Source organism: Globicephala melas, chromosome 5 (genome assembly GCF_963455315.2).
Source record: "Globicephala melas chromosome 5, mGloMel1.2, whole genome shotgun sequence".
NCBI lineage: Eukaryota > Metazoa > Chordata > Mammalia > Artiodactyla > Delphinidae > Globicephala > Globicephala melas.
In genome coordinates, this window is record NC_083318.1 from 98,656,664 (window position 1) to 98,682,260 (window position 25,597).

Below are 25,597 nucleotides of genomic sequence, written 5' to 3' on the forward strand. Positions count from 1 at the left end.
TTTTTCCTTTTAGATCATCTCTGATGTTTTTTCCAATTTGTAAATGTGGTAAAATACACCTAAAATTTACCATAGTACCCATTTTTAAGTGTATGGTTCAGTAACATTAAGTGCATTCACATTGTTGTGCAACTGAGCTCCTGAACTTTTTCATCTTGTGAAACTGAAACTCTACACCTGTTAAATAACGCCTCCTTCCCCAGTTCCCCCAACCCCTGGAAACCACTACTAGTCTACTTTCTCTATCTATGAATTTGACTAATCTAGGAACCTCATATAAGTGGAATAATACGTACAGTGTTTTTTTGTGTGTGACTGGTTTATTTCACTTAGCATAATGTCCTCAAAGTTCATCCACATTGTAGCATATGTCAGGACTACTTTCCTTTTTAAGGCTGAATAATATTCCACTGCATGTATATACCACGTTTTGCCCATTCATCTGTTGATGGACATTTGTGTTGCTTCTAAAAGCTGCCCTTCCTAACCACTGCATGTAATCAACTCCCATATGCCCCGCTGCCTGCTCTCTACATTCACACCCTCCTCCAGGATTGCCCCGGCTTGGGTGCCGTGGTCTGCCTACCTGCCTGTTCTTTCTTCCCACTGTCAGCTGGTGCCTCTTACTGGCGCTCTCCTAGCACCTGTCTACCCGGGGAGGAGCGGGAAGGAGGGCTTTCGTTCTAAGGTCCAGTTTCTCCCTGTCTACCCTGGTGGCCATGGTTCACCCTCTATGCCAGCCTTATCAGGAACCACAAAGGACAGGGTTTCTAAGGAGTGGTACTCCCCAGCACACCCATTACTTGGGAGATGAATCCTTCCTATGTCTTTTGAACGTCCCTCCCAGGCACGCCACTGACTGAAGCCGGGAATCTCCTACTGCTATTAATAATGCTACAGACAGGAGGGAAAGAAGGAGCCGTGTTCAAAAATAAAACAATGATGAACGAACAAGGCCAAGACAAATGACTATAATGTATTCTGCATTCATACGCTTCCAAGGCTAATTAATGTGCCGAAGTCTAACACTGAGCATTCTCTGAAAACACAATGTCACAAGGAAAATACTAATAAAGACCAGTTACTTTCACATGATAAACTCCAAAGCAAGGGTTATGTCTGTCTTCTTCTCTCTAGCTCTCTGAAGGCACAAAGTAAGCACTTATTCATGAAACTAACAAAAATCCAGACGAAGGAATGCCTTTTTTCCGCTCGCCCCGCTCTATTAGCTCTATTAGTTATTTTAGCAAGAAAAGGGGACATGAGCATTTTACTGACCACAACATAAAGAAGAGGATTAAGATTAAAGGGTATTGACAATATCCAGTGTTGGCTTCTGGGAAGATGGCGGAAGAGTAAGATGTGGAGATCATCTTCCTCCCCACAGATACACCAGAAACACATCTACACGTGGAACAACTCCTACAGAACACCTACTGAACGCTGGCAGAAGACCTCAGACCTCCCAAAAGGCAAGAAAGTCCCCACGAGCCTGGGTAGGGCAAAAGAAAAAAGAAAAAACAGAGACAAAAGAATAGGGATGGGACCTGCAGCAGTGGGAGGCAGCCGTGAAGGAGGAAAGGTTTCCACACACTAGGAAGCCATTTCGCGGGCGGAGACTGCGGGTGGCGGAGGGGGAAGCTTCAGAGCTGCGGAGGAGAGCACAGTGACAGGGGTGCGGGGGGGCAAAGCGGAGAGATTTCCACACAGAGGATCGGTGCCTACCAGCACTCATCAGCCCGAGAGGCTTGTCTGCTCCCCTTCCGGGGTGGGCGGGGCTGGGAGCTGAGGCTCGGGCTTCGGTTGGAGGCAGGGAGAGGACTGGGGTTGGCGGCGTGAACACAACCTGCAGGGGGTTAGTGTGCCACGGCTAGACGGGAGGGAGTCCAGGAAAAAGTCTGGACCTACCAAAGAGGCAAGAGACTTCTTCCTCTCTCTTTGTTTCCTGGTGCGCAAGGAGAGGGAATTAAGAATGCTGCTTAAAGGAGCTCCAGAGACGGGCACGAACCGCGGCTAAAAGCGCGGACCCCAGAGACAGGCATGAGACGCTAAGACTGCTGCCGCCGCCACCAAGAAGCCTGTGTGCGAGCACAGGTCACTCTCCACACCTCCCCTCCCGGGAGCCTGTGCAGCCCGCCATTGCCAGGGTCCCAGGAACCAGGGACAACTCCCCCAGAAGAACGCACGGCATGCCTCAGGCTGGTGCAACGTCACGCCAGCCTCTGCCGCCGCAGGCTCGCCCCGCACTCCGTGCCCCTCCCTCCCCCAGGCCTGAGTGAGCCAGAGCCCCCGAATCAGCGGCTTCTTTAACCCCGTCCTGTCTGAGCGAAGAACAGATGCCCTCTGGCGACTTACAGGCAGAGGCGGGGCCAAATCCAAAGCTGAGCCCCTGGGAGCTGTGAGAACAAAGAAGAGAAAGGGAAATCTCTCCCAGCAGCCTCAGAAGCAGCGGATTAAAGCTCCATAATCAACTTGATGTGCTCTGCATCTGTGGAATACATGAATAGACAACGAATCATCCCAAATTAAGGAGGTGGACTTTGAGAGCAAGATTTATGATTTTTCCCCCTTTTCCTTTTTTTTGTGAGTGTGTATGTGTATGCTTCTGTGTGGGATTTTGTCTGCATAGCTTTGCTTCCATTTGTCCGAGGGTTTTATCCGTCCTTTTTTTGTTTGTTTTTTCGTTTTTTAAAAATTTTTTTTCTTAATAATTACTTTTTATTTTAATAACTTTATTTTATTTTACTTTATCTTCATTCTTTCCTTCATTCCCTCCATTAGACAACGAATCATCACAAATTGAGGAGGGGACTTTGAGAGCAAGATTTATGATTTTTTCCCCTTTTCCTCTTTTTGTGACTGTGTATGTGTATGCTTCTGTGTGAGATTTTGTCTGTATAGCTTTGCTTCCACCATTTGTCCTAGGGCTCCATCCGTCCGTTTTTTTTGTTTTCTCTTAATAATTATTTTTTATGTTAATAACTTTATTATATTTTATCTTATTTTATTTTACTTTATCGTCTTTCTTTCTTTTTATCCTTCCTTCCTTCCTGCCTCCCACCCTTTCTTTCTTTCTTTCTCTCTTTCTTTCTACTTCTACTAATTCTTTCTTTCTACTTTTTCTCCCTTTTATTCTGAGCCGTGTGGATGAAAGGCTCTTGGTGCTGCAGCCAGGAGTCAGTGCTGTGCCTCTGAGGTGGGAGAGCCAACGTGAGGACACTCGTCCACAAGAGACCTCCCAGCTCCACATAATATCAAATGGTGAAAATCTCCCAGAGATCTCCGTCTCAATGCCTGCACCCAGCTTCACTCAACAACCAGCAAGCTACAGTGCTGAACATCCTATGCCAAACAACTAGCAAGACAGGAACACAACCCCACCCATTAGCACAGAGGCTGCCTAAAATCATAATAAGGCCACAGACACCCCAAAACACACCACCAGACGTGGACCTGCCCACCAGAAAGACAAGATCCAGCCTCATCCACCAGAACACAGGCACTAGTCCCCTCCACCAGGAAGCCTAAACAGCCCACTGAACCAACCTTAGCCACTGGGGACAGACACCAAAAACAATGGGAACTACAAACCTGCAGCCTGCAAAAAGGAGATCCCAAACAAAGTAAGAAAAGCAAAATGAGAAGACAGAAAAACACACAGATGAAGGAGCAAGATAAAAATCCACCAGACCTAACAAATGAAGAGGAAATAGGCAGTCTACCTGAAAAAGAATTCAGAATAATGATAGTAAATATGATCCAAAATCTTGGAAATAGAATAGACAAAATGCAAGAAACATTTAACAAGGACCTAGAAGAACTAAAGATGAAGCAAACAATGATGAACAACACAATAAATGAAATGAAAAATACTCTAGATGGGATCAATAGCAGAATAACTGAGGCAGAAGAACGGATAAGTGACCTGGAAGATAAAATAGTGGAAATAACTACTGCAGAGCAGAATAAAGAAAAAAGAATGAAAAGAACTGAGGACAGTCTCAGAGACCTCTGGGACAACATTAAACGCGCCAACATTCGAATTATAGGGGTTCCAGAAGAAGAAGAGAAAAAGAAAGGGACTGAGAAGATATTTGAAGAGATTATAGTTGAAAACTTCCCTAATATGGGAAAGGAAATAGTTAATCAAGTCCAGGAAGCACAGAGAGTCCCATACAGGATAAATCCAAGGAGAAATATGCCAAGACACGTATTAATCAAACTGTCAAAAATTAAATACAAAGAAAACATATTAAAAGCAGCAAAGAAAAAACAACAAATAACACACAAGGGATTCCCCATAAGGTTAACAGCTGATCTTTCAGCAGAAACTCTGCAAGCCAGAAGGGACTGGCAGGACATATTTAAAGTGATGAAGGAGAAAAACCTGCAACCAAGATTACTCTCCCCAGCAAGGATTTCATTCAGATTTGATGGAGAAATTAAAACCTTTACAGACAAGCAAAAGCTGAGAGAGTTCAGCACCACCAAACCAGCTCTACAACAACTGCTAACGGTACTTCTCTAGGCAAGAAACACAAGAGAAGGAAAAGACCTATAATAATGAACCCAAAACAATTTAGAAAATGGAAATAGGAACACACATATCGATAATTACCTTAAATGTAAATGGACTAAATGCTCCCACCAAAAGATACAGATTGGCTGAATGGATACAAAAACAAGACCCATATATTTGCTGTCTTTAAGAGACCCACTTCCGACCTAGAGACACATACAGACTGAAAGTAAGAGGATGGAAAAAGATATTTCATGCAAATGGAAACCAAAAGAAAGCTGCAGTAGCAATTCTTGTATCACACTAAATGGACTTGAAAATAAAAAGCATTAGAAGAGACAAAGAAGCATACTACATAATGATCAAGGAATCGATCCAAGAAGAAGATATAACAATTGTAAGTATTTATGCACCCAACATAGGAGAACCTCAATACATAAGGCAAATACTAACAGCCATAAAAGGGGAAATCGACAGTAACACATTCATATTAGGGGACTTTAACACCCCACTTTCACCCATGGACAGATCATCCAAAATGAAAATAAATAAAGAAACACAAGCTTTAAATGACACATTAAACAAGATGGACTTAATTGATATTTATAGGACATTCCATCCAAAAACAACAGAATACACATTTTTCTCAGGTGCTCATGGAACATTCTCCAGGATAGATCATATCTTGGGTCACAAATCAAGCCTTTGTAAATTTAAGAAAATCAAAATTCTATCAAGTATCTTTTCCAACCACAACACTATGAGACTAGATATCAATTACAGGAAAAGATCTGTAAAAAATACGAACACATGAAGGCTAAACAATACACTACTTAATAACGAACTGATCACTGAAGAAATCAAAGAGGAAATTAAAAAATACCTAGAAACAAATGACAATGGAGACACGACAACCCAAACTCTATGGGATTCAGCAAAAGCAGTTCTAAGAGGGAAGTTTATAGCAGTACAATCCTACCTTAAGAAACAGGAAGCATCTCGAATAAATGACCTAACCTTGCACCTAAAGTAATTAGAGAAAGAACAAAAAAACCCCAAAGTTAGCAGAAGGAAAGAAATCATAAAAATCAGATCAGAAATAAATGAAAAAGAAATGAAGGAAACAATAGCAAAGATCAATAAAACTAAAAGCTGGTTCTTTGAGAAGATAAACAAAATTGATAAACCATTAGCCAGACTCATCAAGAAAAAAAGGGAGAAGACTCAAATCGATAGAATTAGAAATGAAAAAGGAGAAGTAACAACTGACACTACAGAAATACAAAAGATCATGAGAGATTACTACAAGCAACTCTATGCCAATAAAATGGACAACCTGGAAGAAATGGACAAATTCTTAGAAATGCACAACCTGCCAAGACTGAATCAGGAAGAAATAGAAAATATAAACAGACCAATCACAAGCAATGAAATTGAAACGGTGATTAAAAATCTTCCAACAAACAAAAGCCCAGGACCAGATGGCTTCACAGGCGAATTCTATCAAACATTTAGAGAAGAGCTAACACCTATCCTTCTCAAACTCTTCCAAAATATAGCAGAGGGAGGAACACTCCCAAACTCATTCTACGAGGCCACCATCACCCTGATACCAAAACCAGACAAAGATGTCACAAAGAAAGAAAACTACAGGGCAATATCACTGATGAAGATAGATGCAAAAATCCTCAACAAAATACTAGCAAACAGAATCCAACAGCACAGTAAACGGATCATACACCATGATCAAGTGGAGTTTATTCCAGGAATGCAAGGATTCTTCAATATAAGCAAATCAATCAACGTGATACACCATATTAACAAATTGAAGGAGAAAAACCATATGATCATCTCAATAGATGCAGAGAAAGCTTTTGACAAAATTCAACACCCATTTATGATAAAAACCCTGCAGAAACTAGGCATAGAGGAAACTTTCCTCAACATAATAAAGGCCATATATGACAAACCCATAGCCAACATCATCCTCAATGGTCAAAGACTGAAAGCATTTCCACTAAGATCAGGAACAAGACAAGGTTGCCCACTCTCACCACTCTTATTCAACATAGTTTTGGAAGTTTTAGCCACAGCAATCAGAGAAGAAAAGGAAATAAAAGGAATCCAAATCGGAAAAGAAGAAGTAAAGCTGTCACTGTTTGCAGATGACATGATACTATACATAGAGAATCCTAAAGATGCTACCAGAAAACTACTAGAGCTAATCAATGAATTTGGTAAAGTAGCAGGATACAAAATTAATGCACAGAAGTCTCTGGCATTCCTATAAACTAATGATGAAAAATCTGAAAGTGAAATCAAGAAAACACACCCATTTACCATTGCAACAAAAAGAATAAAATATCTAGGAAAAAACCTACCTAAGGAGACAAAAGGCCTGTACGCAGAAAATTATAAGACACTGATGAAACAAATTAAAGACGATACAAATAGAAGGAGAGATATACCATGTTCTTGCTTTGGAAGAATCAACATTGTGAAGATGACTCTACTACCCAAAGCAATTTACAGATTCAATGCAATCCCTATCAAACTACCACTGGCATTTTTCACAGAACTAGAACAAAAAAATTCATGATTTGTATGGAGACACGAAAGACCCCGAATAGCCAAAGCAATCTTGAGAACGAAAAACGGAGATGGAGGAATCAGGCTCCCTGACTTCAGCCTATACTACAAAGCTACAGTAATCAAGACAGTATGGTACTGGCACAAAAACAGAGAGATAGATCAATGGAACAGGATAGAAAGCCCAGAGATAAACCCATGCACATATGGTCACCTTATCTTTGACAAAGGAGGCAAGAACATACAGTGGAGAAAAGATAGCCTCTTCAGTAAGTGGTGCTGGGAAAACTGGACAGCTACATGTAAAAGAATGAAAGTAGAACATTCCCTAACACCATACACAAAAATAAAAATAATCAAAATGGATTAAAGGCCTAAATGTAAGTCCAGATACTATAAAACTCTTAGAGCAAAACAGAGGCAGAACATCCATGACATAAATTACAGCAAGATCCTTTTTGACTCACCTCCTAGAGAAATGGAAATAAAAACAAAAATAAACAAATGGGACCTAATGAAACTTCAAAGCTCTTGCACAGCAAAGGAAACCATAAACAAGACCAAAAGACAACCCTCAGAATGGGAGAAAATACTTGCAAATGAATCAACTGACAAAGGATTAACCTCCAAAATTTATAAGCAGCTCATTCAGCTTAATAACAAAAAAACCAACAACCCAGTTCAAAAATGGGCAGAAGACCTAAATAGACATTTCTCCAAAGAAGATATACGGAATGCCAACAAACACATGAAAGAATGCTCAACATCACTAATCTTTAGAGAAATGCAAATCAAAACTACAATGAGATATCATCTCACACCAGTCAGAATGGCAATCATCAAAATATCTAGAAACAATAAATGCTGGAGAGGGTGTGGAGAAAAGGGAACCCTCTTGCACTGTTGGTGGGAATGTAAATTGATACAGCCACTGTGGAGAACAGTACGGAGGTTCCTTAAAAAACTACAAATAGAACTACCATATGACCCAGCAATCCCACTACTGGGCATATACCCTGAGAAAACCATAATTCAAAAAGAGTCATGTACCAAAATGTTCATTGCAGCTCTATTTACAGTAGCCTGGAGATGGAAACAATCTAAGTGTCCATCATCGGATGAATGGATAAAGAAGATGTGGCACATATATACAATGGAATATTACTCAGCCATAAAAAGAAACGAAATTGAGCTATTTGTAATGAGGTGGATAGACCTAGAGTCTGTCATACAGAGTGAAGTAAGTCAGAAAGAGAGAGACAAATACTGTATGCTAACACATATATATGGAATTTAAGGGAAAAAAATGTCATGAAGAAGCTAGGGGTAAGACAGGAATAAAGACACAGACCTACTAGAGAATGGACTTGAGGATATGGGGAGGGGGAAGGGTAAGCTGTGACAAAGCGAGAGAGAGGCATGGACATATATACACTACCAAACGTAAGGTAGATAGCTAGTGGGAAACAGCCGCATAGCACAGGTAGATCAGCTCCGTGCTTTGTGACCGCCTGGAGGGGTTGGATAGGGAGGGTGTGAGGGAGGGAGACGCAAGAGGGATGAGATGTGGGAACATACGTATATATCTAACTGATTCATTTTGTTGTAAAGAAACTAACACACCATTGTAAAGCAATTATTATACAATAAAGATATTAAAAAAAAGATTAAAGGGTATTTAGAAATTCACCTCATCCACCAATCCACTCCCTCCCCATCCTACATCCTTGAAAGAGCTTTATATTTTTATTTTTATTTTATTTTATTTTATTTTTTCGGTATGTGGGCCTTTCACTGTTGTGGCCTGTCCCGTTGCAGAGCACAGGCTCCGGACGCGCAGGCTCAGCGGCCATGGCTCACGGGCCTAGCCGCTCCACGGCATGTGGGATCTTCCCAGACCGGGGCACGAACCCGTGTCCCCTGCATTGACAGGCGGACTCTCAACCACTGTGCCACCAGGGAAGCCCTATTTTTATCTTTTGATTCCAAGATCCCATCCTCCTTTGCCTTCTTCCCATAGAATATGAAGACTAGCACAGCCCTGAAGGGTCAGAAGTGATGCCTGATGGCCCCATGAGGTCTTTTTGCCTCCTCTCTCCAGGGTTCAAAAGGAGTCAAAACAGGCACCCAGAGAATTCTCACAGCTCATCACACTGAAGGGTGCACACACTCGCTCAGACATCCATGTGTCCCCACTTTCTACAAGTAGTTACTGAACCACGTTGTTCCAGGTGCTCTTAGGGACACGGTGCCAGATAGGCAGGACAATTACTGTGGATCTTTACATGCTACAGCGTCATCATTAAGCCATTCTAAACCCCAAACACGTAAAATACACCCCCCTCTAAAGTTCGATAAATCTTCAGGTTATTTTCTTCATGCTAGACTGTGGTCTGATTTTTTTATATTTACTTTTTTTTCTTTTTGTACTTTCTATTTGGTACTTATTTTACTAGATAGCTTAAATTAATCCCCTCAAATTGCTAAGCAGTCATCTCAACAATATTTTTAAGAAAAAATCTGCCCTTTGCCACTGTTTTATGTTATCTCTTGACTCATATAACTAAATTTTCATGGGAAAGGGACATGGATTTTTGAAATACTTCCCAATACCTTTTCTTTGATAATCCACTTCCTTCCCTTGCTGTCCCTAGGAAGGGGAAAGGAAAAAGTATATTAAGGTTTTTTCCACTATTGCTCCAGTGAAGACTGAGAGCAAGATGAGACCAGTTCCACGCATTTTTTACATACGCATTATAGTATAATATGAAACATACATACAACAAAACACTGATATATTTTCAATCTGTGGATGAGTACAAAAATATTTTAACTACTATAACTTTTTGTGCTTTAAGATCTAATAGGGATAGCCTTTCAAAAATAGAAATTCTTTTGTAAATTCTGGCTATTTCAGATAAACTCTTCTCTCCAACCCAATCAGATTTTAATTGCTATTGTATTATGTCTATAAGTCACTGCAAATTGGAAAAATCTCTACATGATCTAGTCTTTCCATCTGGGAGATATTTAGTTTTAATGAACATGGGCAATTATGCTTCTGAAAGTCACCCTTCAATTCCAGAACCCCTGACCTTGGCCAGCCTGAAATGCCTCCGTGGGAATCACACTCAGCTGAATCTAGTAGCAAAATCACAAAGCCTCACCGTGGAAAAGTCCCTTGAGTCCTCTCAATCACTGGCCAACATTTATTAAGGCACTTCCTAAAGTTAGGAGCTGAAGATACAGTTCCTGCCCTCGAGAGTCTTATAACTTAGTTGAATAGGTATGTAATAGTCCCAGAATGAAAATTAAGCATAAAAGATAGTTTATATTAAATATCAAATACACAGGACCTATAGGAAGTGATAAAGAGGGCATTGGTTAGAAGATGCAAGTGTGAATAGGACTTGAGGTGACCTGGAATGGCAGCGTCCTATTTAGACAGGTGAAGATAAGAGCCGAGCACAACGTATAGGTAGATATATAGGTAGTCAATAACTCCTAGATAAACAAGGAGACGGGCCTGCCAGGCAGGGATAATGCCACGGACAAGGGCACGGCGGGGAGGAAGAAATGCACGTGGTGTCCCTGGAGAATAACGAGTTGACCAATTTCTCCATAAGGTTGTGAAGAACAGATGGAAGAGGTAGGCAAAGTAGGGCAGTTTCAAACTGGTAAGGGCTCATGGGATAATCTCACCTAAATTTTCTATTAGGGGCTCATGACTACTGGATTTGTTATTATTGTTCAATTCAATTCCACAATCATGTACTGAGCACCTACACATCCCAGGCATTGTGCACTGAGAATGTGAAAATGAATAAGACATTCTCTGAACTCAAGGATCTACTAGCCGAATAGTCAAACATATAAGCCAATGACTTCCAATCAATGTGGCAGGTATTATACAGAGATATGCAACCTCCTAGAAAGACAGCACAAAGGGAAAAGGTACGGGAAGGTCTCTGGGAGGCGGTGGTGCTTCGGCTGAGTTTGGTCGATGACCAGGCATTGGTGAGCCCTGGGAGGGGCAGGGGGATCCCAGAAAGGGATAGAGAAAAGGTGTGAGAACGTGAGTCTGGGACTGCCCACGGGTAAGTGTGTCTGAAAGGCACAGCTCGAGGAGCAGGAAGTGGGCCCCCAGGACCAGAGAAATAGGTAGGTGTTTATTATCCAAAGGAATCTGGACTTCATCCCATAGGCAGTGGGAAGCCACTGAAGAATTTTATACAGAAGGAATAACACAGACAGATTTGTTTTGGAAAGAAAACTCTGGCAGTATTAAAGAGGCCTAGAGAGGAGTTAGGAGAGTTAATAGGATTGTACCCTTGTTGCTTTTTTATTGCTAGCATCAGTAGGAATGTGGGTTTCACCCTATAGCAAGTACCCTAAACTCAGTTCTTTCTCCAGCTCTGGCATGAAACAGGTAGGCACTTGGACACATCATTTCTCCTCTGTGGCCCTCAGTTTCCTCGTTGCAAAATGGGGAAGCTGTATGAAATGACCCCTAAGCTCCAGATGGTGACAATTCTTCAGACCCTCTCAATTATCCTCAAAGAAAGGCTGAATATGTAGAAGGGGAGGCGGGGTTTCAGTCAATAGTCTTTACCTTGAGTTCCATGGAAGGTAAACTAATTTTAATAAGCCAGCTATCAAAAATTTTTAATAGTTTTTATCTTTATTGATACTCTTTGTTTGGTGAGACTTCATGTTTGTTGGTTTGTTTTTCTCATGCTGTGCATCTTGCGTGTGGGAACTTAGTTCCCCGACCAGAGATCGAACCTGGGCCCTTAGCAGTGGAAGCATAGAGTCCTAACCACTGGACTGCCAGGGAAAAACCCATGCTATCAAATTTATCGAACATTTTCTTTTTACGTTTTATCTAAGTTATACAGAGGCTTAAAATTCCCAGAAAATTCTGTTTATGTACTATGCATATTTGCATGGACTTTAAACTGCATTTATGAAAACCCCGTGAGCTCTTTGGATTAAATAGTATATTTTAGTCCTAAGAATTATGCCCGTGCACAGAGTGCACCCAGAGGAATGTTCGCTCTCAGATAGCTTATGCAACCTCCCAGTCCTAGCCCAGCCCAGTTTCATTAAAATCTCTATTACTGTAACTCAGTTGTGATTAAATATCCTTCCTACTTTTTCAAGAAGAAAAAAATGCAGCTAACTCTTGATAGCTTGTGTCAACTAGGGACATGGGTCACAGGAATAAATTAAATCCATAAATAATCCAGAACCTTCATTTAAGCCAAGAACTTCAATCTCCTTCCTCAACAAACCTTTTCCAAGAGCTGCTAACAAAGTATTCAAACTGACTTAAATGAGACTCTTTTGTGCAGGGTCAGCTCCAGGCAAAACTGGGAGGTGACTACCTGCTACCCTCTATCCCCAGAGTCCCCACTGCCTCTTTGCTCTATGTCTCACTCATAATAAACTTCCTAAATGCCAAATTGCAGTCTTCATCTTATCTGATCATTCTGCAGCTCCTGACCCTGCTGACTACTCCTACTTTCCTGAATCTCTTCCCAGGGCCTCTACCTCTACTCTCCCCTCGTTCTCTCCTACTTTGTCAATATGCTATTTGTGATATCTTTAATGTCAGTGTGTCCTCCACACCACCCCCAGTTCATTTTTTTCTTTGCATGTTCTTCCTGGCAGATATCATCCACACCCATGTGTTTAAATATGATGGCATATAAATCTAGCTCTCTTCTGAGCTCTTTTTTGATACATATTAGATGTTTAGTAAATACCTATTGTTAGTTTAATAAGCACCTATTGCTGCATGGACCAGTAGTTGGATTCCACCCCAGTTTTCCAGCCCATATCTTAGTAGAACTCCTGTTCCATGTACTTCACACATCAGACAGAGCTGTTGTCTAACAAGCTGTGACTTACAGCTCTATGCTTTGCTAATAACTTCATCCCCTTCTCAACTCCAGCTCATCTTTCAAAACCCACTTGCAGTGTCAGGCCTTCTGTGAAGTCTTATCCTGCTCTCTCTTTCTCCTCCTGCAGAATTATTAACCTTCACCACTGGACTCTGAAAACACACTTTAGTTATACCAATCTGTAATACCATTGAGCACACTAAAAAATAGTTGATGGTATACTGGACCACCCCCTTAATCCATACTGCAAACTCCTTGAAAGTAGGGACCATATTCTATTCAATTTTCTATCTCAAGTGACTAGTACAGTGCCTATCACGTAGGGATCATAACCAGTCTAGGTAAAGTAAAACTGAACGAAAAGGGTGGGTACTTATGGGTCCTGTTGGGCAGGTTTTAGGTTGAGGGCTTGGAATGGATGCTTAGGCCAGAGTAAGGGAGCTGGCAGGTTGGAAAGAGGGCATTATGAATTGAGACATGGTACTGGAGATGTAGATCTTTCCTGCCCATGCATATTCCCTTCTAAGGGAGTGTGAACAACTCACAACACCTGCTGCCTCCATGACCATGTTTGCATCACATGGCCTCACACCTTACCTCAGGCACAGATGATTGGTCCAAGGATGGACAAGTAACCCAATGGGAAGTCAACAAATAAGCTAGAAATCAGCCTATAGCCTGGCTCAGAAAGATGAAGAGGACCAATAAGATTTTTCACTCTCTCTGTCTCTGTCTCTGTCTCTGTCTCTCTCTCTCTCTCTCAGAAGACAGTCTGAAGTAGTTAGTACATAATTGGAACTAAAGCTTAAGAGTTACAGTATAAAAGGATCCTAGAAAGTGTTGGCTGTGATGACTTTTTAAAAACCCAAGTTATAAGACAGCAGAGAATAGAACATATGACAGAGAATAGCTGGGGCCCCAAGAGACAGACAGAGAGAGAGACAGAAAGAGAGAAACTGAGCTTTTTCTCAATGGCTTCCCAGTTCCTCTTTCTCTGAGATCTAGTTCCTTCCTTGGTTGCCCATTATATAATCTCCTTTTTCTTGGCCTTTCATGAATAGATCTCTGTCCCTTATAACAGTCAATATAAAATAAATAAGGCTGCAGGGAAGGAATTATAAAGATGCTGAAGACAAACTTTATCAGTTTAATAATTTGCCTATAGCTAAATCTGTATATAAGAAAATAAAATTGGACCCCTATCTTATACCACACACAAAAATTAACTCAGAATGGATCAAAGATTTGAACATAAGACCTGAAACCATATAAATCCTAGAAGAAAGTAAGCTACTTGACATCAGCCTTGGTGATGAGTTTTTGGATTTGACGCCAAAAGCAAAGGCAACAAAAACAAAAATAAACAACTGGAACTACATCAAACCAAAAAGCTTCTGCACAGCAAAAGAAGCCATCAATAAAATGAAAAGGCAACCTATTGGATGGAAGAAAATATTTGCAAATTATCCAAAATATATTAGGATCTCATACAACTCAGTAGCAAAACACCCAAATAATCCAATTAAAAATGGGCAATAGACATTTTTCCAAAGAAGACATACAAACGGCCAATGGGTACATGAAAAGGTGCTCAATATCACTAATCACCAGGGAGATGCAAATCAAAACCACAATGAATTATCACCTCACACCTGTTAAAATGGATATCATCAAAAAGATAAGAGAAAATAACTGCTGGCAAGGATGTGGGGAAAAGGGAACCCTTGTACACCATTGGTGGGAATGTAAATTGCTGCAGCCACTGTGGAAAACAGTATGGAGGTACCTCAAAAACTAAAAAGAGAACTAGCATATGATCCAGTAATTCCACTCCTAGATATATATCTGAAGAAAGAAAAAAAAAACTAGCTCTAAAAGATACACACACACCCAAGTTCGTTGCAGCATTACTTACAATAGCCAAGATATGGAAGCAACCTGAATGGATAAAGAAGGTGTGGGGTGTGTGTGTGTGTGTGTGTGTGTGTGTGTGTGTGTGTGTAATATTACATTATATATATAATGTAATATTATTCGACCATAGAAAAGAAGGAAATCTTGCCATTTGCGACAACATAGATGGATCTTGAAGGTATCATGCTAAGTGAAAAAACTCAAACAGATAAGGACAAATACTGTGTGATCCCACTTATACGTGGAATCTAAAAAAGACAAGAACAAAAAAAGAAAATGAGCTCATGGGTACAAAGAACAGATGGGTGATTGCCAGAGGCAGGGGTGGGAGAGGATGATATGGGTGAAGGGGGTTAAAAAGTATAAACCTCCAGTTATAAAATTAGTAACACTGTGGAGATGTAATGTACAGCATGGTGACTAGAGTTAATAATATGTATTGTATATCTGAAAGTTTCTGAGAGAGCAAATCTGAAAATTTTTCATCACAAGGAAAAAGAAAGAAAATGAGAGCAAATTATCCTTCTCCTTTTCTTAAGCCTCACTTCATAGCCCCAGTTCTCAGAACCCATAACTCAAGCTGCTAATCCTAGAGTCATGGATAAATTACATCTTTGAAATAAATAGCCTTTTATGAGGTGCCTGAGAAATGAGCTATGGTTTTTAACATTTCTGTGGGACAGTGAATTCCAAGATGATTCACTCAACAAATATTTACTGGTTACCTACTGTGTGCGAAACACTAAGCAAGGAACTTGTTCAAGAGGAATAGACTTTGTTCTTGTGGAATTTACATACTGGTTGGGAAGTGAGAAATACATAAGCAAGCAGACAAAAAAAATTACAAACATGTTATGTGCTATAAATGAAACAACAAGAAACTGAGAAAGAGAGTAAAAGAGAAAACTATAAGGCAATGTCTCTCTGAAGAGCTGACACTGGAGCCAAGACCTACAGGATGGAAAGCAGTGAGTCACGTGTACACTGGGCGTGTGATGTGGGGATGCAGCAGAGCCCTAAGGCAGAGAGCCCATGATGTGTTCAAGATACTTGACAGGGTTGGCTGAAGACTAGAAAGTGAGTGGTTGAGGAGAAGAGCCATATCATGTAAGAGTTTGTAGACCCTTAAAAGGATTTTGGATTTTAGTCCAAGTACAATGGGAAGCTATTAATGAATTATAGCCAGGGGAATAAAATGGGCTGATAAATATCTTTGGAAAATCATTCCTCTCTGTGGGTGGATAATTGACGCGAGCAGCCAAGAGTGAAGAAGGGAGGCCAGTTAGTACACTAAGGTAACAGTACAGGTGAACCATAAGAATGTCTTAGACTAAGAAAATGGCAATGTCCATGGATCAAGTTTATGGAGTCAAGACATTTCAGAATCAGCAGGACCTGCTTATAGATTGTATTTGAGGTGTATCAGAAACAGTTACATGAACAGTTGGGTGGATGTGTGTGCCATTTGTGGAAACGGAAAACTGGAGATAAGGGGATAGTTTGGAGGAGAAAATAGAGTTCCATTTAGGATATGCTGCTTTTGAGATGTTTGTGAGGCATCTCAGGGGAGAAGTCAAACAGGCAGATTACCTTTTGAACATAATGTCTGGTAAATCAATGACTGCTGCCTTAATGTTTAGTTATTTCACTTGTTTTTTTAAATGGTTAAGGCTATTTCAGTTTTTATTTTTCACGTCTTCCCTTGTGACAATAAACAGGGGGTTCGACAGTGTAGGGACTAATTCCATTTCTCCTTCAAATATATATTATGATGGTCTAAGTGGGAAAAACGGTAATAAAAAGAAATAAGGTCATGGATAGCCTCTGTATTATTTATGTGACTAATTATCAGTCTCTGTATTATTTATAAATGACTAAAATGTAGGAAATACAAAGTTCCAACCACAACACTGAACTTGTCTGTAGAGAATCCTATGTAGAAATTCCATAAATATAGATTATAGATAGGTAGGGCAGCATTATTTTTCTACTCCATAAGCTGTCAGTACTGAGTGCTGACTTGAAATTATAAAAACAGATGATAGATCTATGACTATCTTAGGGGCAGTCTCCTTACCCAAGAAGGGGATACTTAATGTACTGTTACTGAAAGCTGATTTCCCATTCCTGACTATAATAGTTTGTGGAAACAACCACAAAAAAACACCAAGCCAAAGAAAGGTACTCCGCAACAGCATTACACAAAACCAGCACAAGTATGCTTGATAAGCTATGTGAATAGAATTTTTGTAAATCAAATCTGGTTTTCCTATGGACGCACATTTTGCCTTAAGAGAAACTTATCTTTGTTTATAACTGATCTCCAATTAATAATAGCTCCTAAAGCTTCACATTTAGGTTCCTTTTCTCCTTAGTCACTTTGAATTAATTAATGCTACATAAATGTATACTTGAATGCCCAAGGAATAACTCCGTGTAAAAAAAAATCCTACAGTAAATCTCTTCTTTAAAGCACAGGATCCTTTGAAATGTAGATACTGATCTTCTAAGTTTCCCGTTTAATTAGTTGGAGAATTTAATGTGAGTACCAAATAATAAAACCTATGTTTTCTTAAAAGGATAGACGACAATATGCTGTAGCCAGTACTTCCATGCTCTCACTACTGTAGCTCCCTCTTCCAACACTCAAGATGATGGAAAGAAATGCACACGAAGTCTAGATTCTGAAAGTATCCAATAGAAGCATCTCGTGTTCTTCACAAGGGGTTCTCTTCCTACATCAGAGTAGTCCCCACAAATTTCACAAGAAGGGCTCAGAGACCCCAAAAGTAGAATAAATTCCTGGTGTTCTGAAGTATATCCATTCCTCTGCTACCTACTCTATAATAAAACTTCAATTTGGATTTCTCCAGTCATAAATCTCAGTATCAGACTTCCACTCCCACCTATATGGCAATTTCTTAGGACTGATGTACGTCCACCACTTCCTACAAATTCTGCTTGTTGGTCTATTCCAATGGTGTAAAAGATGATCCTACTTTTTCTGGATTGAAACACTTTGATTTGGCTTTGGGGTCACAGCTCTTTCATCCAACCCCATTTAGACATCAGTTCTGTAAAGGACTCCCAGAGGAATTTTAGCCACTAAACATAAATTTCCCAGTTATTTACCTAAAACCTCCCTTTTGCCAGAAAGCCCCCTTGGTACTTCTATGACACCACTGCAGACATGCTATGAGTTTAGGGATCCTGCTAACTATGCCAAGTTATTGAGATTCACTTTCGGATCTCATAGGGGCTGCTCCCAGATACCATCACTTGGATGCTCAAATTGGATTTTATTCATACATTTTGCCAAGCCAGAGAGACCTGTCCTCAAACACGAGCTCTACCATATTTCTGCTTGTATGTTCTTGACTATGTTACTTAAGCTTTCTAGGCCTTGATTTCTGTATCTGTAAAATGAAAGTACTAATAATAGCCACTTCATAAGGTTGCTATAGGGTTAAATGAGAAAACGCCATAAAGCCCTTAGCACGTTTCCTGGCATAGAGCAAGCAGACAAGAGATAATAGTTGTTAAGGCAGTGGTAGTGGTAATAGTATTGTTAGCTAAGGTGTAATCTGCATGTGCCTTCATGATATTTCTTCAGCCCACTCTTGAATACACAAGTTCTCTAGCTGTAACTCAGCCCAAGATACTGTCCTTTAAGAACACATCAAAATATAGCAAGTTACTCTGATGTGGGGCTTCCCTGGTGGCACAGTGGTTGGGAGTCCGCCTACCGATGCAGGGGACACGGGTTCGTGCCCCGGTCTGGGAAGATCCCACATGCCGCGGAGCGGCTAGGCTCGTGATCCATGGCCACTGAGCCTGCGCGTCTGGAGCCTGTGCTCCGCAACGGGAGAGGCCGCAACAGTGAGAGGCCCGCGTACCGAAAAAAAAAAAAAAAGATACTCTGATGTGGCTCACTAGATTGCTTCACATAGGCTATGTCCTAAAAGACAGAATACTGTCCCAAAACCTCAGTTTCTTTCCATGATTTAATGCTGCATTGTGAAAACATCTTCCACCTTTCTGTGCTCTTCATTTGATCTCTTTTTTCCCTCCCCAGTTGTCAATTCCCTTTCCCAAATAATTATCAACACATATTTGAAAATACATACAGCTTCAAGAGCACAGACCCACATAAGTATACTGCAGGATTCTGAAGTACTTGGGCAGCCATGGGAACACAAAGAGGGCTGGGAGAGGAGCGTGTATCAGGGTCACAATAGCAGCAGAAGGGGCTGCACTACATGCAGGGTTCACTAGCTATGCTACTTATTTCCAGTATGATAAAAAAGGAAAAAGAAGGTCTTGGACAATTATTTTTGCAACATATGCAATGCCTGACATATTTCAAAAAGTCCCAAATTAATTGAAAGCATAAGTGAATTCTCAGGGAAAAAATTACTTCATTTTCTAAGAAATATTCAGCACTAGGACAGGTAGTTGTGGTTTATTAAGTTGGTGTGTATTTGGAAGTTGTCTCCCTTTCACAGATTTTACAAGTATGACACTTTTTTCTCTTTTTTTTGCTTCACACCTACCTAATGATCTCAATATAACAAATTTTCATTGTGTGATGCTAAATTCTACCTGAGTGGCACCAAAATGTTACAATATTATTTCATAACTCTATAGGAGTATTTTGGCCAGAAGTAGATAATTGTGTAGCCCCTAATGACTGGTCCTGTACTTGTGGAAGATAAGCTACTGACAACTACCCAGGAACTGAACAGGAACTTCTTACTTTAGTAAACTAATGCTTGCTTTCAGGATTGTCCCTGATGTCACCCAGGGTCCATTCTAACCCATCAACTTCCTACTCTAAGAAAAAGGAGAAAAACTGAACCCCAATATGAGAACTAAAATCATAACTTTTCAGGGAAATTCTTGATTGCCTTCTCCTTTTCTCAAACCTCTTCACATCGTGATTTACAAGAGTCCAGGAAAGTAAGAAGACTCCTAGATGCCATGGTTCAGAGACTCGCAGGTAAGTTAGACAATGAGACGAAGAGTAGAGAACAAATTGGACAGACAGTGGTTGAGAACAGGACTGCCTGAGATATAATATTGGCCTTTTGAGGGGGACATGTGCTGTTACAGGGGAAGAAGTTTGTACTTACATCCTTACAGACTTCTCTAGGATCTTTAATAGCACTAAAAAAGATCCAGGAAGCAAAGGAAATTTGGTAATTCAGATAATAACCCCATATCTGGTGCTGTGGGCTCTTCACATTTGGTATGGGACCTAATCTTTTGGATTAATCTGGGCACTCTGGACTTCTGATTGAGAAGCAGACTACAAACTCTGACCACAAGCCTTCTTTTGGTATTTGTGTCACAGTGTTCAGATGTGTGATCTCCAGGGTCTTAAATGCTGCTTTGCAGCCTCTGCCCCATGACCTAACAAGCGATCATTGAGCAAAAAGAGTGGGAAAACTTGATACTTACAGAGGTAGAAACAACCACCTCCAGATACTTGATATGCAAATGTGATACCTCAAACACTGGTGAAGACCTAGATTGATCACACTCCCAGATATAATTGACCTATCTTTCAGTTCAGGCTGAAGAATGGCCACAAGGGGGACACAAGAACCCTAAACCACCTACAGTAGTCCCCCCCCCCTTACCTGCAGTTTCAGTTACCCAAGGTCTTCCACAGTCTGAAAATATTAAATGGAAAATTCCAGAAATAAACAATTCTAAGTTTTAAATTGCACGCAGTTCTAAGTAACATGATGAAATCTCACACGTCCTGCCTGGGACATGACTTCTCCCTTGGTCTAGCATATCCTGCACCTTAATCACTTAGTAGCCATCTGGGTTATCAGATAAACTGTCACAGTATCACAGTACCTGTGTCCAACCAACCCTTACTTTACTTAATAGTGGCCCCGACGTGCAAGAGTATTGATGCTGGCAATTTGGATGTGCCAAAGAAAAGCCATAAAGTACTTCCTTTAAGTGAAAAGGTGAAAGTTCTCAACTTAATAAGGAAAGAAAAAAATCGTATGCTAAGATCTACAGTCAGAACAAATCTTCTATCTGTGAAATTGTGAAAAAAAAGAAATTCATGCTAGTTTTGCTGTCGCACCTCAAAGGGTAAAAGTTAAGACCACAGTGCATAAGTGGTTAGTTAAGATGGAAAAGGTATTTTGAGAGAGACCTCATTAACACAACTTTTATTACAGTATACTGTTATAATCATTCTATTTTATTATTAGTTATTGTTGTTAATCTCTGACTGTACCTAATTTATAAATTAAACTTTATCATAGGTATGCATCTATAAGAAAAAACATAGTATAATACAGGGTTCAGTACTATTCATGGTTTCAGGCTTTCACCACAGCTTCTGGACCATATCTCCCACAGATAAGTGGGAATAACTGTACCTCCAATGCACAACTTGGACACCAAGGAAATGTCTTGGAATTACCTACTTTCACACACAGCTGTCTACACTTAACATGACTTGTCTAGTCCACTGTCCTCATTAGCATTACTTTACTATCCCAGAGGACATTTGCTGAGGCTACAGGTACCTTGACTGTTCATCACAAGAATCTCCCAAAAGATCATCACTTCTTCAGTAAGTATCAACACTCTTGGAGCCCCTCACTTTGCTGTTTTCACCAGTCCTAAACTATTATACTGCCATCCTTACTCAATCGTAATCAAGTGCCCTCAGTGAAAGACCCACCTTAAACCACAGCTCCAATTCTCAATAAAATCCCAGCCATGGCAAGGTTGAAGGAGACACGGCCAAGGCTCTGTTGAGATGGTGTTCTTCACTGTGGTAAGCTATAAACTCAGGTCTGTCTGATCAGTTGGGTGGGTTGGTGATACTTCATGAGTCAGTGTTAGACAATCAGAAAGAGATCCAAACTTAGGAGTCAGAAAACTTGTTAGGATTCTGGCTTTAACATCTACTAGCTGTAAAACTGAACAGTGAGTTTCCTTGTTTGTATTTTAATGATAAAAACTTAACTTCCTCACAAGGTTGAAGATTAGATCAAATACTGTATGCATGTAAAAGTACCTTGTAAGCTTTAAAGCTGTATAAAAATATTAGTTATTACTAATATTAAGCAGGACTTAAACTGGCAGTCTACCAGGGCCACCAGAAGCCATGTTAAGTTCTGTGACTACCATACACCCCAAGATCAGATGTAGACTGCTGGGTAACCAGGGGCTACCCACTTCCTACAAAGAATAGCTTGCTCTGGTCAAAATACCATCATAATACCACCCCTTTTGAACATATAAAATCGTCATTACACTTTTTTCAACAATAAAAAAATAAAAATCAAGATTTTGTAACTAATCAACATATAAAACATATAAAATCTTCATTACACTTTTTTCAACAATAAAAATATAAAAATCAGATCATGGTAACGAATTAGCTCTAATATATTTCCAGAATGAATCTTGTAGCAAGGGAATATAAAAATGGAAAGCTGAATTTATTAAACCAATCTGTATTAATTTTTTGAAGAAAAACATGAAGTATTTGAGTAGAAATTAGAAGTTTATTATACTATTGCCAAATAAAATTCAAGTAGACTTTGGAAAACACAACTGTCTAAATAATCCTTATGAATCAGGTATCTATGGAAATAACTAAAATACAAAAATGGATAATCATTTATCTGGATTATTTTTTCCAGACAATTTAGCTTTTTGACACATACATTAAAGGCAATTTCTTGTCTTTTTTAGAAACAAACACTTTCTCTTTTATTTTTTTTGCGGTACGCGGGCCTCTCACTGCTGTGGCCTCTCCCGTTGCGGAGCGCAGGCTCCAGACGCGCAGGCTCAGCAGCCACGGCTCACGGGTCCAGCCGCTCCGCGGCATGTGGGATCTTCCCGGACCGGGGCACGAACCCGTGTCCCCTGCATCGGCAGGCGGACTCTCAACCACTGTGCCACCAGGGAAGCCCACAAACACTTTCTTGACACTGCAGAATACTCCCAAATCTACCTGGCTTATAGAGCACTTTAAGATAAGAACTTATTTCTTCTCAACTAAAATAATTATTAGGAATGAGCTTCCAAAAATAAAAGAATACTGCACAAAGGGATGAAGAAATAACAAAACACACAGTCATTGAGAGCCAAAGATAAACCTGAGCTTCATGCAACCCAGGGAAAGAAGGACAAAGTGTTCTTTGTAATACTAGAATAGAAGCTCAATAAAATTTTAAGTGAAAAATAAAGAACAAATTTATGATGTTTGGGGTGGCTAAGACATTTCTATGGAATTTTTTTAATCCTAGATTCATTCTGAAGGTGAACCGAAGGCGTCTGCCACGAGGCAGTGGTTAAAAGCACCGGTCCTGGAATTAGACCACACTCCACCCTACTCTGTGTTCCAGGAGGCTGAGCCATAGGGACTGACTGCATCAATAGGGTCTTTTGCCCTCTGGCTCCAGTGGGATTCAGTCAATGGAAGGCACCAGCAGGATATCCAAGGGCAGAAGGAGAGCAAGGTTGGGTATTTATTGCCCCAGCTCCCTTCCTGCAAAATCTCTCCCCAAATCCACAGATATTGTCAGGTAGTCCTCTCTATACAGCTTTGGATCCAGGAGCTGTTCCTTCCCCCATCCCCTCAATCTTAGGAGCAGAAATGACCCCCGATGTTGCTAACTTTGTGTTGGTTTCCCTAAACCCTGCCAATACTTTGTAAATGATCCTTTTACTAAACTCTCCTATAATTACCCAACTTGACTGTGTTTCTTGCCAGAACCTTAACTGACACACTTAGGTAAGTTATCTAATGCTTCTGTGCTTCAATGTCTGCATCTGTAAAACCAGTCTAGTAAGAGTATCTGCCTTACAAGACTGTTGCCAGTGCCTGGCTCACAGGAAACTCTCAATTCCTGTTAATTACAAATACATTGCATATCCTATAGTTATTCAAATAGTGTGGATTCTTTTTCCAAGACCAAAAATACCCTTTACTTTGCATAATAATATTTTACAAAATTCCCATGGTCCTTCTCTCCTTAAAAATGAGGTTTTATTGTTACTGACCTCTATAGTCTTACTACCTTGGTAGCCCCTTAAGGTTCCTCTTCTATCTCCTGCTTTAGCAGTAAATAAGCTAGTCTTAATTCAAATACAAGATATCAACAGAAAGCAACATGAAATAAAACAAGGCTCAACATTAAATAATCTCTTAAAGGGACTTTAGAGAGAGAAAAGAAAGAAAACAGATTCTAACAATGCCTAAACATGTTTCCTGGGGGACACATGTCCACCATTTGAAAGGTTTTATTGGCAGTGTGAAAGTTTTATCTGTGAAAAATAATGATCATTACCTCTTCCATGACAACTGTGGTTTGCCTATGATATCCATCATGCTCCTAGGGTTCATAGCTTTTTCACAATTCTCATCCCTTGGTGCAAGATATTAGTAGGTATTGATGCTATTTTAATTGTTTCTCACATAAAGTCCATTGCTACTTGTCACAAAGTCCACATACCCTAAAGATCATTACTGAACTTCGGGGAGCTCTGTATGTGTGAAGCAATTCTGAACTTGCCCTGCAATTTTTTTTTTTTTTTTTTTTTTTTTTTTTTGCGGTACGCGGGCCTCTAACTGTTGTGGCCTCTCCCGTTGCGGAGCACAGGCTCCGGACACGCAGGCTCAGCGGCCATGGCTCACGGGCCCAGCCGCTCCGCGGCATGTGGGATCTTCCCAGACCAGGGCACGAACCCGTGTCCCCTGCATCGGCAGGCGGACTCTCAACCACTGCGCCACCAGAGAAGCCCTGCCCTGCAATTTTAACCAAGGTCAGGCAGTGAAAGCCTTGGCAATTTGGTTTCATTAACAGCGTCAATGTCAGTGACACCTTGGATCAAATATGATTTTACAAAGTGGCAGATTTGTACTAAAATGTCTGGAAAAAACAAGATAGCATAAAGACATCATAGAGCATGTATTTCATATGAATAACCAAATAGCTTTTATTTGAGTTATAATTTTCTTTGTTAACTAGAGATCCTCAATCTCATAGGTCAAAATGAATATTTACTTTTGAAGCCTAAAATAGTTTAAGCCCTAGGAACATTACAGTGGGACTCTGTTTCAATCATTCCCAACATTTAAAATAAGCTAAAAATATCACTAGTGGTCTCTTATTCTAGCTCTAGAGAATCAGAGGAAACACATTTTTCTGCACATTCTGCATAGAGTATCTGTAGCCTTCTAGACAGAGTCTGGTCTTCAACATATAGAGACATATAGCTTTTAATATTGCCTATACATCTAAGTGGGTATCTATAAATACATATATTAATTTATTTATGTATCCACTGATATGTATATGTACATGAAAACACACAATGTATTTCAAAAATTCTAAAATGCACATATTTTCACATGTTGACATCTCTGAAATTGGAATGTATCTTATAATCTAATAATGTGACATTATTATAACATAATATAATTATTATAGTGCAGCATTTTTTTTTTCAATTTTAGCAGTACATACCTTAATGATACATCTTACAATCAAAGCATCTTAAATTGTATATGTATGTCTGTGTGTGTGTCTTACCCCTACTGTCTTCACTTGTTGTTGTTGTTTTAGCACTTTTATCCCTTATGTGCTTTCTGGGGAAATTTCAATCTTAGAGTCACAGG

General features: G+C 40.1%; 1 protein-coding gene across 4 annotated transcripts in view; it reads right to left on the minus strand.

The window, feature by feature from the left end:
• Positions 1-25,597, minus strand: part of RASGEF1B (RasGEF domain family member 1B) — a 590,923-nt gene that overhangs the window by 470,049 nt on the left and 95,277 nt on the right. Inside the window, exon 1 of one of the 4 annotated variants that reach the window (XM_060299543.1) lies at positions 2,356-2,488. The exons of the other annotated variants lie outside the window; for them this stretch is intronic. The gene's annotated coding sequence lies outside the window, so the exon portion shown is untranslated. Of the gene's footprint in view, positions 1-2,355; positions 2,489-25,597 lie in introns of those variants that run through there. 4 annotated transcript variants of the gene reach the window in all.